This window comes from Pantherophis guttatus, chromosome 7 (assembly GCF_059756535.1).
Source record: "Pantherophis guttatus breed Tessera chromosome 7, ASM5975653v1, whole genome shotgun sequence".
Taxonomy (NCBI): domain Eukaryota; kingdom Metazoa; phylum Chordata; class Lepidosauria; order Squamata; family Colubridae; genus Pantherophis; species Pantherophis guttatus.
This window is the reverse complement of record NC_142069.1, coordinates 81,641,861-81,654,346: the sequence shown is the minus strand read 5'-3', so window position 1 is coordinate 81,654,346 and position 12,486 is coordinate 81,641,861.

The following is a 12,486-nucleotide window of genomic DNA, read 5'->3' as shown; positions in this document are numbered from 1 at the left end:
CTTCTTGGCATCAAATGTTAACTCTTCCCTCTTGTTCAGTTTATTCTAAACTGGGGGATCCTGGGGGATCCACCCATCTTTAAGTTAACAAGGTTGAGAAAGCCTTATTAAAGTCTCCGGCTCTTTCTTCACAAGGAAATTAATCCATAAAAGATTGCCCTTCAAACCTCTTAACACTACATAGCTACGTTGAACAGACATTGTGGCTCACAACAATGCAGATGTTTCATGTGGCATATTCCTTATTTACTGCACTGCCAAGCTATTCCTTTACTTTGGTATCTTTCCAAACCCACACTTAAGATCTTTATCATAAAGCTATCTCATTTTATACCTGCCTAGCCCATTTTTAACCAGCCTTGTCTCTCTATCTTGCAGAGCTTCATTAGGACAGTTGCTTAGTTCCTGCTTTGATACATTAACAGCATTTATTATGTTTTCATGTCAAACCCAAGGAATTTTTGCTAATAAAAGAAATCAGTTGCTGCTCCTTGCGTTGCCAAGGACTAACAATTCTGCACTGCAGAAGTCTAAGCCGTGACAGGAAGAGTTAGTATTTCTACAACTCTTTGTTGCCATCCTACAACCCCCTGGAGCAGGGGTCTCCAACCTTGACCACTTTAAGATCTGTGGACTTCAACTCCCATAATTCCTCAGCCAGCAAAGCAAAGCTGGCTGAGGAATTCTGGGAATTGAAGTCCACAAGTCTTAAAGTAGCCAAAGTTGGAGACCCCACTCATGTATGTGCTCATGTATGTGCCGTTAAAAAAAAAAACCCTGAGGTGCCTGGTTATTGCTAGAATCTTTTTTGGAGAGCTCCCGTGTCTAAGAAAGAAAATTGTTTATCTGCAATTCTTTCTTTTTTTTATTTTTTATAAAAATGTCAAATCAATGTATGAACAGTGTGGCACCTGGGCATCGTACATTCCAATACAAATGAAACTGATCAGATTAAACATAATTATTACATTCAATCAACTTATGTATTTCTAATAACAATATACATCTACTGTATGTTAGATTGCAGTCTATCATTATTCAATTATTCCACATTTTTCTCGTTATTACTTTCTTTTTATAAAGTAAATATATATATACATTAGTATTCCCCTCATTTCTGTCACTTATTCTAGCTTTTAATCATGTCACCCTTTATTAATAAACTTTTTTTCTTTCTTTCCTGTCTAGCTTCTAATCATGTCACCTGCCTAAAGAAAAAAAAGAGGAAAAAAAAGGAATAGAGAGAGAGGGGGTAGAAGCAACTCAGAACAACAACAACAACAACAAAGGAATCATCCATCCATCATCTCTTCCCCGCTTCATGCTTTAATTGCTATGCTTTAAAAGAAAGAGAGGAAAAAGGAAATCTGCAATTCTTAAAGAGCCAATTATCTTGGGTCTAGGACAGTGATGGCTAACCTTTTTGTCATCGCATGCCAAAAGTGGGGGGAGTGCAGGGGGGGTTGCTCGCACGCATGCCCACACCCATAATTCTATGCACCCGCCCCCCACATATGCGTGTGCAACCCCTCCACGCTCCCCACACTTTTGGCATGTGATGGCAAGGTAGGCCCGTTTTTCGCTCTCCCCAGGCTCCAGAGCCTTTCTAGGAGGCTGGGGAGGGCAAAAATGGCCTTCCCCACTCCCCCGGAGGCCCTCCGGAGGCTGGAAACAGATTTTTTCCTGACTCCTGGTGGGCCCAAAAGGCCCGAAAATCAGCTGGCCGGCGCGCATATGCACGCCAGAGCTGAGCTCACGTGCCCACTGATATGGCTCCGCGTGTCACCTGTGGCACGCATGCCATAGGTTCGCCATCACAGGTCTAGGACAACTTGGCATGGCCAGGTCAGCATCACCAGCTCGCCACCACCTGTGATGACTCCCCTGGACATGTCCCAAGATACCTCTCCAGATATCATCTTGGAGGATGATGAACCAGTTCCAGGCACATCAGGATGGGAATTGGTCAATGGCTCTGAGTAGCTGGCTGAGAGGAATTTGGCTGCAGCACAGCTGCAGCAGGACAGTCCTGAGGCTTTAGGTGAGGAAAGCATGCAGCTGGAGCCAGTCAAGGATGAAGAAGAGGAACTGCCTTCTGCACCTGATCCAAGAACACGGAAGGCAGAGAAAAGGCAGGAGCAGAGAAGGTCAGCCCAATTGCTTGCAAAGAGGCAGCCTCATCCCTCTGGATGGGCTGCACCAGAAGCTGGCTATTTAGCACAGGAGACAGATGGAGACGATGCTGGGAACAGCGTGTTCGTTTCCTAGCTGCGTGTTTCATTGTGATTCTTGCCTTGCTTTGGATCGTGCCTTGCGAATTCTGGATTTTTCTTTCCTCTTGAATCCTCTTCCGGATTTAATTTTGCCTGATGGACTTTGTCTTGTTTGGAAAACTTTCAAGGACCTGGTGGATTCATGGCCATTGCTCTGTGGGCCAGCATTGGTTTACTTGTGGCTGGACTTAATTGGGACGGTTCTGGTTTTTTGGTGAAGGGAATTGCTGAGGGATATTAATAAACCTATTAAACCATTATTATGTGAGTGTGCAAGTGATCAAGACAGCACACCATCAAGTCGGTTCGGGCAGTTCACCACCAATTCACCGCAGGAGAATTTCACACGGCCAACTCGCCGGGGGTGGAGAGCCGGGTGGGTAAACTGAGTGCAGAGCAGAAGCAGTGGCCAGGGGGGTCCCATTTTCATACTCACTGCTATTGCCATCCCTGGCTTCTTCAGCCCAGAGCTCAACATGGCAGCAACGGTGACAGCAGGGTTGTGTGAAAATGGGACACATCCAGTCACTGCCACTTCCCCGCTGCCTGCCCTGCCCACCACTGCCCACCATCCCCAGCCTCTTTGGTCCAAAGTTTAGCGATGGCAGTGGCAGGGGTCTGCAAATTAGAAACACCTGGCCATCGCCACTGCTCTGCACTTTGCCCACCCGCTTGCTCACCCAGCCATCCTGCTCTCCCTCTGGCCACCTGCGGTGAATTGTCCCCGTTGTTGTGACACAGGCCCAAGTAGTTAGTATTAAATGCAAACAGTTTGAAAACAAACAGACTTTATTAGAACATCTGAGAATTAACTCATTCTCAGCATAGTCCAAATTAAATGAAAGCAAATTCTTCAAAACACCATTCCTCAGTTTATCACCGACCTTGGTATAATTAGGCAAACTGCCAAAGGTTTTTCTTGGCAAAAGTTCAGAAGCAGAAGACGCCGACAAGAAATGAATACAGTGAAACTAGAAGCAATTCTCTCAACATTGTTTTCCAGCAAAGAGCCCAAGAGCTGTTGTTGTTCTTTTAAGCCTTTTGGCCCTACTCTTGGCCCTACTCCCGAGTCGTCCTCTCTGCTTTAGCTGCTCTTGCCTTCTGGCAGCTCTTCTCATATGTGCACTAGGAACAGGCTTCTCCTGTTCCTTTGCCTCTCTACTGTCAGCCTCTGGAGGCTCCGAAGTTCACACATCACTCCCCGATGGCCCTGGCCCCATCTCTGCCTTTGACGCAGAGCCCTCATCCAGGTCTTTCCTAGCTTCCAGGACTGGCCCATGTTCTTCCTCAGCCTCATGGCTGTCCGACTCCACTGCCAGCTCCGCAGGCTGCTGGTGGACCACGACATCTGTGGTGAGTTGGCTGTGTAGAATTGCCCTGCAGTGACTTGGTGGCAGTGAGTTGGCAGAGGTGACTTGACGGTGGTGAGATGGTGGCGGTAAGATGGCCGTGCAGAGTTATCCCATTCCAAATTATCTTTGCTCTACTGATAGATCCTGAGCTGAATGCTTTATGGATGGCTTCATTGACTCCTAAGAGTCCATCTGGAACTTAGCTAAAGTTAAACAGCAAATGTTGAGATGTTTGCTATACTGCAATCTGTAAACAAATCGTTCTAAAAGATATTTTTCAAGTAGGTATCCTAGATCAAGAGTTTAATGATACTTGAATCTTATGAAAACAGAATCCAAACACAATCAAAACAGATGGCAATGTGTCAGGATAAACTCACTGAAATCCAAGGCCATTTATGTATTTATGCAGGAGAACATCCAGAATTTTGAATCTTCTCTATAAGGTTGGACATTCTGGTGGTTGTTATGAAAAAAGATTTACGTGAGCTGTTTTCCTTAAAAGCTGCTTGGTCAAAATTGAATCAATTTACTGGGTTTTCTCCAGCATATGGTCACCAACTTAAAAAACCAATTTACAGTAAATTAAAGCGCAATCTTATGGGAGCCCCCAAACCATTTGACCTCCGTGCTTGGAAACATATCCAAGGCTTCAAGGCTTCTCTAAAAACTGGCAGAGTTGGGCCAATCTAATCTTGGGTTTAAGTCAGTGGTGGGATTCAGCCGGTTCGTGCCGGTTTGGGTGAACCGGTAGTTAAATTGCTGGCTGGCCCCTCCCCACCCCTCCCCTCCCTACCCCTTCCAGGAGTCCCTCCGTGCCCCATTTTGGCTCCCAGGTAAATGCAGGGAGGCCTACTAGGCCCAAAACAGGGTGCGGGGGGCCAGCATGTTCCCCCTGTAGCCCGTTTTTGCTCCCAGGGGGGTGTAGGAGGCTAAATGCTGCCTGTCACACCCCCTGGCCACGCCCACCCAGCCGGTCATTAGGGCAGAGAACCGGTTGTTAAATTATTTGAATCCCACCACTGGTTTAGGTATGATGTTCTAAATAACATTGTTAACTGAACTTAGTGGGACTGGATTTCCTCAGGCTTTCCATTATGAAATAATATACTTATCATTGTTTCATGAGACGTTGGTCATCTGAGATGAGAAAGGTTTTTTTTACAAATTTACCAAAATGAAACCTGACGGGTATGTGTAGATGTAGGCACCCAAAAAATAAAATAAAAGTGCAATTATTTCCTCACTAACTTTAGGTTCGCCGTGGAAGTTGTCAAGAATGTCCATCTTTTCTTACATTTCATTTGGTTTGCGGATTTTTCACTCATTCTATCAGACAATCTAGAGATGTTCAATTCCGACAGATGATTGGTGAATGCAAGTTGTTAAAATATGAATTATATATTACAGGCCCCATTAATAATTATCAAAGCACTTTATTGAATTTTCTGGCGCTGCTTCAGCAAATACAGCCCATTTCAATTAATTGGAACAAAACTATTATGCTGCCTATCCATAATAAGATTTCTATGGAAACTGTAAAGAATGGGACTTTTTTGTGTGAATAACAAATTTAAAAAATAAATGCTTTAAGCTATATAACAGATTAATAACTATGCCAACAGATGGTTGAGAATATCCATGAATTTTAATTATATACTTTTAGATGGATGTCTATATTAATTCCATTCAAATGCTTTAGACTAATAAAAATATTATACTTTTTATGGAATGTCAGACTTCTAGCCTTCTCAGTTATGATCCTCTTCCTGCAATGAAAATGTTCGAAACTTAGTAACATTAGTGGATGTGATTATTGTATAGCTTGACACACATGCACTTTTTAAAAACAGAAATATACTATTATGGATAACATTGGAGCATTTTTATTCACATCTTTGAAATCCTGGCAAGTATTTCATTCCAATTACAATCTGAATTTAGTTGTAATTCCAATATTAAGCACAACATTTGAGTATGGCTAGGAAAGAGATATGAATCTAATCACTTGCTGTCTCTGTGGAACAGTTCTTATTTAAAAATGATTGGAAAAGTTTTGTTTTCTTAGGGAAAAAAGAAAGGAACTGAAATGAGATTAGCACCTTAAATCAGTTTATTGCTAATTCTACCATTTAGATGTTTGGCACCTTACAAAAAGAATGCAGTTTGCTTAAAACTGCTGAAAATACATATTCCTTTCAAACATACTGTATATATTCTTATACTGTATTCTTAGTGGCCTGAACAAGGTCTATAATTCTAGAAGTTACTATATTAACCAAAGTTTTTTAGAGGCTAAACCAACTATTCTGCTACACTTGACATTTGAAGAATCTTACGAAGATAAATATAGACAATTTAGAAAAAAGAATTGGAGTATGCCAGTTCAAGCAAGTAATTTAACTCTCTGTTTTTTTAAAGTGTCTGTTTCTTACAATCCTAAAATAAATTTCTATTGGACACTCCAGAAAATTTAAAGATCTTTTTGTGTTGCAAATTCAATCAGTTCAAAAGTGTATTAACACACACAATCTGTTTACACTGAATAACACCGTTAATATTTTAAAAAGGGACATAAGATTTCAAGATGTTAAACTATATTCCTAACATTGACATTTATCAGGTTTTGGAGAACTTTGGATTTATCATGTTTAGATTATTGCAAAAATAGCGTTCTTGGGAAGAAACGTGTACACTAGATAAACTTGGTAGATCAAATACAGGTAGCCCTTGATTTATGACTGTAATGGATCCTGAAATTACAGCCATAACTTGTCTTCTGGATCCCCGATCCCCACCGCCTGGAACCGGCAAAAAATGTGACGAATGGAGGCCAAAAACGGGGCGTATGGAGGCCGAAAACATGACACATGGAGGCTGAAAACGCGACACGCGCAGGCGGCGATGTGCTCTGGCAATCCCCATAGCCTGGAACGGGTCTAAAACGGAGCGTGCAAAGGCCAAAAGCATGATGCACGGAGGCCAAAAACACAACATGCGGAGACGGCGATGGGCTCTGGCGATCCCCACAGCCTGGAACAGCTGATTGGCAGTATTCCGGGAGGCCGATCCAACCGCCAATCAGCTGTTTGTGCTAAATCAGACTGCGATAACGTGCTGAAGCTGACCAGGCTGTTTGCTGTTTGCTGCAAGGATGCTAGCCAGATGAATACCGATGGATGCTGGTAGGCAGAGGCAGATTTTTTTTTCTTGTTTTCCTCCCCAAAAACGAATGTGTGTCTTATACTCCGGAGCATCTTATACTCCAAAAAATACGGTAAACACAGCCAGACAGAAACTCCACAGCAAAAGCAGAAAGGCCAGCCTCGTCGTTGTGTGACGCCACCCTGTTCACACAGTATCGCTGTCACTCTCCGCCTTCCCCAAAAGGATTATTGGATCCTTTGCTTAACCTTCCTTTAAAGACAATGCCATCTCTTCCAGAGCAGGATTAACATAAATTAATTGCAGATTAATCCTTCTCAAACAAATAAGTTCCTCATCTCGCCAACGCTGGTATATATTATAGTCTTCAATCATTTCCTTGTTCTCCCTACAGCACCGGTTCAGAACATCAGGTGCTCCCCCTTCCTCATATTAAAAGGATCTCCAATTGAGGAAATTGAATGGAAGTTGCTCTTCGGCCTCAATGAATGCATAACAAACAACCAGACTTGCTATTTGCCCTTAAAGTTACCATCAAAACAACAAAGATCATCACAGTAAGAAAAATGAAATCAGCATAAACTGGTTCCGAATATCCAGTCCCTATTTCCAGAGAATGTCAATGGAGAAGTTACAAGGAAAGCAGTGATGAAATCCAAATTTTTTCACTACCGGTTCTGTGGGCGTGGCTTGGTGGGGGTGATGTGGCTTGGTGATGAGCAGGGGAAGGATACTGCAAAATCTCCATTCCCACCCCACTCTGGGGTCAGCCAGAGGTGATATTTGCCGGTTCTCCGAACTACTCAAAATTTCCACTACTGGTTCTCCAAACTGCTCAAAATTTCCAATACTGGTTCTCCAAACTGCTCAAAATTTCTGCTACCGGTTCTCCAGAACCTGTCAGAACCTGCTGGATTTCACCCCTAAAGGAAAGGTTTCCACAACTACAAATCAGGTGCTCTTGAGCTCTCTAAACCTGAATTGATTCATTTGTCAATTTCCTTGGTTCCATGGAGCACCCAGCCTAGTCAGGATCAGAGAAAGAAACAAGGAGAAACAGAAATATGAAGAAATTTCTCACCATTCATGCTCTCTTCGCCATTCATTACATGTTGGATGGATGTCCTCAGAGAGAAGGTTCACATGAGGTTCTTGCCCAGATCTCTTGAAGAGAAAATGAACTTTGGGCTCCTTGAAGTTCTCTGAACCATCATGGCTTGCTTAACCTTCCTTCTCCAACTGAGATTGCCCTGCCGGTCTTGAGTTGTTCTTCATTTCCATCTGAACTCGCGCCAAGAGTTTTGGGTGCCTCATCCTCTGTGCCATGGAGGCATGTGTGTCAATAAGAGAAATGGGAGGGAAACCTCGTGGATGATTAAGGTTTATCGCGGATAAAACCAAAACAAGATTTTATCAGATGTCCCACTTTTTAGCCCTGGCAATTATGAAAAAGGCCAACTTGCTCCAGGCAATCTCTGCAAAAGTTGCAGGAAAGCGCCAGCTCAGCAAAAGAGATTCTCAGGCAAACAAGATGGGATTTGCTGAGAAGATTCTGGATAATATTTCTGCGAAACGTCGAGGGTTTTTTTTGAGATGTTGTAGATGCATTGAAGGAAAGTGACAAGCGGTAAACTTGATAATCTGGACTGATGTATTGGAGCAAGGGAAAAAAAAAACACAGGAAGCCAGGGAAGAAGCACAACTGGTAGGTTAGAAATGACAAAGCTGCCAGAGGGAAGGAAGAGGAAGATGAGTATTCTTGGAGAGAATCGTCAAGTGACCTACTTAGGCTCCTGGTTACACAATCCATATTACCCCACTGAATTATTATTTTTCTTTCGTGGCCATTACTACCACCACCGTAATCATCGCCTCATGATTAATCAATCCGTTTATCTTATGAACTAATCGTGGCTCATACCTTGCGTGGTTCGAGAATGAAACCAACGGGTAGAGCTCTTCCTTATCGATGTGCTTCTAATTCTGACTGTTAAAAGCAGCATTTCCTCAGGGCTGAAGTACGCGGACGATGTCCAGAAAAATGGCTCTTTCGCATAGATTTAAAGCAGTGGTGGGTTTGAAAATTTTTTTACTACCGGTTCTGTGGGTGTGGCTTGGTGGCCATGGCATGGCTTGGTGGGCGTGGCATGGGAAGGATACTGTAAAATCTCCATTCCCTCCTCAATCCACAGGAAGGATACTGCAAATCCCCATTTCCTCCCAATCAGCTGGGACTCAGGAGGCAGAGAATAGATGGGGGCGGGGCCAGTCAGAATTTTTACTACCAGTTCTCCGAAATACCTAAAATTTCCGCTACCGGTTCTCCAGAACTGGTCAGAACCTGCTGAAACCCACCTCTGATTCAAAGCCAGTGCACGATTCTGTTTGTTGGACAAGTAGATTGGGTTTGTAAAAATTAGTTATTTTCTCACAGCTGCCCCTTTTTTTTTTTTTTTTTTGCATTTAGGGGGATTAAAGGTGCTTTGAGGGAAAAATACCAAAGTGCCAGCCCCAGATTGATTCTCTAACATGCTGGGCACTGCCTGAAGCTAACGGAACTTGTGCCCTTTGAGAACCACACAATCTACAATGTACACCCAGAGCAGACTAATAACTCCATTGCCAAACAAGCTGTGATGCTTGAAAAAAAGGACCATGAAAAAAAAAAAAGGAAATGGGGCTTTGATCGTACAGTTGTGGTTGCCATCTTGAGTCTTTTTGAGCCCCCCTCCTCTGCAGACGGCCCTGATTTGTGGGGGGGGCGGAGGTCTTCCAATTTCTGCAGAAAGTAGCACTAGAATCTCAGCACAGAAATGTTGCTACAGAATGGATCTGAGAACCAATTTTAAGGCCATAAATTCTTCTCTGAATCTTGACCAGGGATCAGAATTTAGGTGTGAATCCTAGTGTAATGGAAAAGCTAGGCTGTTGCTCACAGATTCCAGAAGGAGAGGGAGAAGGAGAAGGAGGAGAAGGAGAAGAAGGAGAAAGGCGGGAGGAGGAGAAAGGGGGGAGGAGGAGAAGGAGGGGGGAGAAAGAGAAGGGCGGAGGAGGAAGTAAGGGAGGGGAGAAGGAAGAGGGAGAGATTCCCTTTGTGGAGAAAAGATCAAGCAATGGACTATCTCACTACGAGCTCCAACTGTAGAAGATAACGTGCAAGATTCAATCCGCGTAGGTGGCATCACTCCCAGGCGGTAGCGCTTAGTGAATAGGCAGGGTGACATCAATCACGTCTTAAACAAACACGGCAGTGGAGACAATTGCTTTCTTTAGTGAGCTCCCACACCCAGGATGTGTTGAGACCAATTTCCACAATGTTCAATTCGCTAATTTATTCCAATGCCGTGGCTTCGTGTTGCAATCTCTTTTGGAAACTTTTGAGCAACTTTCAAGACTGCCACCGAGGGTTCTTGGAGAATGCTAACTCCTGGGGAGGGGGGCGCATTACGTCCTTAATAAGGTAGCATCTGGTGGACTTATTCCCTCTTAGTCCTTAGAGCAGTGTTTCTCAACCTTGGTAGCTTGAAGATGGGTGGACTTCAACTCCCAGAATCCCCCAGCCAGCGCTGCTGGCTGGGGGATTCTGGGAGTTGAAGTCCACCCATCTTCAAGCTACCAAGGTTGAGAAACACTGCCTTAGAGGGAAGACACCAGGAAGGGTTTTAGGCTACTAAAACATTCCAGGACAAATCACTTCTGTGCACATCTGTGCAAGAAACTGCATGGGTAGGATCTGTGCGGTCCTTAAAGGTACAGCTTATCACTAGGAGGGGAAGCTTTTTGTGATAACAGAAGGTGTACAGCAGGGGTGTGAAATTCAAGGCCCGGGGCCCAGATCCGGCCTGCGGGGTGCTTAGATCTGGCCCGCAGGGTCACCCTGGAAACAGTGAAAGACCGGCCTGCGGCGCCTCTGCCAGCGAAAACGGAGCTCGAGCAGGTTGTGTCTTGCCCTCCTGAGCTCTGTTTTCACTGACAGAGGGTTGCAGGAGGCCGTTGCAGCAGAAAACGGAACTCGAGAGCCCGTTTTCGCTGGCAGAGCACTCGAGCCACCACAGGTGCCCCCGACATGAGTGACATCGAACTGGCCATGCCCACCCTGGCCACGTCGCCACGCCCCTCCCAAGGTTAAACATAACCCTGATGTGGCCCTCAATGAAATTAAGTTTGACACCCCTGCTGTACAGCTAGAACTTTTGACCCACTGATGATGTCCATCAGGGTCCTGCCCTCAACATAGTTTCTTCCATGAGTGCCATAGCCACCACCAGCCCTTCCCGCGGAGTCCATCTGGCTGAGCCTGGTCATAGCAATCCTTGGAGACGTCATGCTTAGAACATGATCGCACTTACTGTGTCCTTTTCTACAGGGTGGAAGTGTTGGAAGAAATGTCCATCTGGGTTCAGTTCCAAGTGGGGAGAAAGACACTGGATTCATGGAAGTTGCTTGGAAAGAAGGTTTATTGATGAACAGGATCACACGGCTTGAGATCCTGGGCAGAAAAGGGCAGAGATGCTGAGAGTGCCTGGGTTTTATGCCCTCTGTTGGGCTTTGAATTTGAGCTTATGTTCTGATTGGTTGTCAGACTCCCATGGGGCTATGCAGGGGTAACTTTGTAGGTTGTCTTTTGAGTCCCAGGCTTGGTTGATTCTTGCTGGGTGATTATGTAATGAAGGGACTTTGGGCAATTCCTACCATGGCTCTGCCTGAAGGAGGTAGATCTTTGTTATGTAGAATAGATTGATCCAGGTCTTAATGGCCTATTGACAAAGGTGGGGGTGGTGAGTTTCTGCCTCCCTTTTAGGGGAAATATTCTGCCCTTTTAATATTTCCTAAAATACCACATTTTCCTAGGAGACGGGTGGGTGCTAACCGGGGGGTGGGTTCTAAAAATTTTTACTACCTGTTTGTGGGTGTGGTTTATTTTGTGGGCGTGGCTTGATGGTCATGTGACAATTATTTAGGATTTAGCAGAGGTACTGGTCTACCAGGTTTTTAACTACCCATTTATTTTTGCAGGCACTGATCTACTCATGTATTTTTGCAGGCACTGATCTACTCATGTATTTTTGCAGGCACTGGTCTACCCACTTATTTTTGCAGGCACTGATCTACTCATGTATTTTTGCAGGCACTGATCTACTCATGTATTTTTGCAGGCACTGGTCTACTCATGTATTTTTGCAGGCACTGATCTACTCATGTATTTTTGCAGGCACTGGTCTACTCATGTATTTTTGCAGACACCGGTCTACTCATTTGTTTTCTTTTAACACTGATCAGCTGTTGGGCGGCCCTTTGAAGCCCCGCAGCAAGAGTTTAAACAGCTTTTTCCCTCTAGCCATCAGCTGGGACTCAGGAGGCAGCAATAGATTGGGGGTGGGGTCAAATAAAAGGTAAGAATAACGCGGGGTGGGGGGTGCTGGGGTGCAGGGAGCAGAACCGGTTCGGTGACATCATATCGTCACCGCTACCGGCTCGGGAGAATCAGGAGGAACCCACCACTGGTGCTAACTTCCTACAGAAGTGTAGGACGAGAAGGGAGTATGGCTCCATAGACGACACCGTTTTTCTCATGTAGGAAGAAACCTCTCATCTCCCCGTGCACAAAGAAAAGCTCACGAGGAAGGAGTTTTTGACAAGACCCATCTCTCCGAGTATCAACCACGCCAAGAGAGGATCTACTCTGCACTGAATCC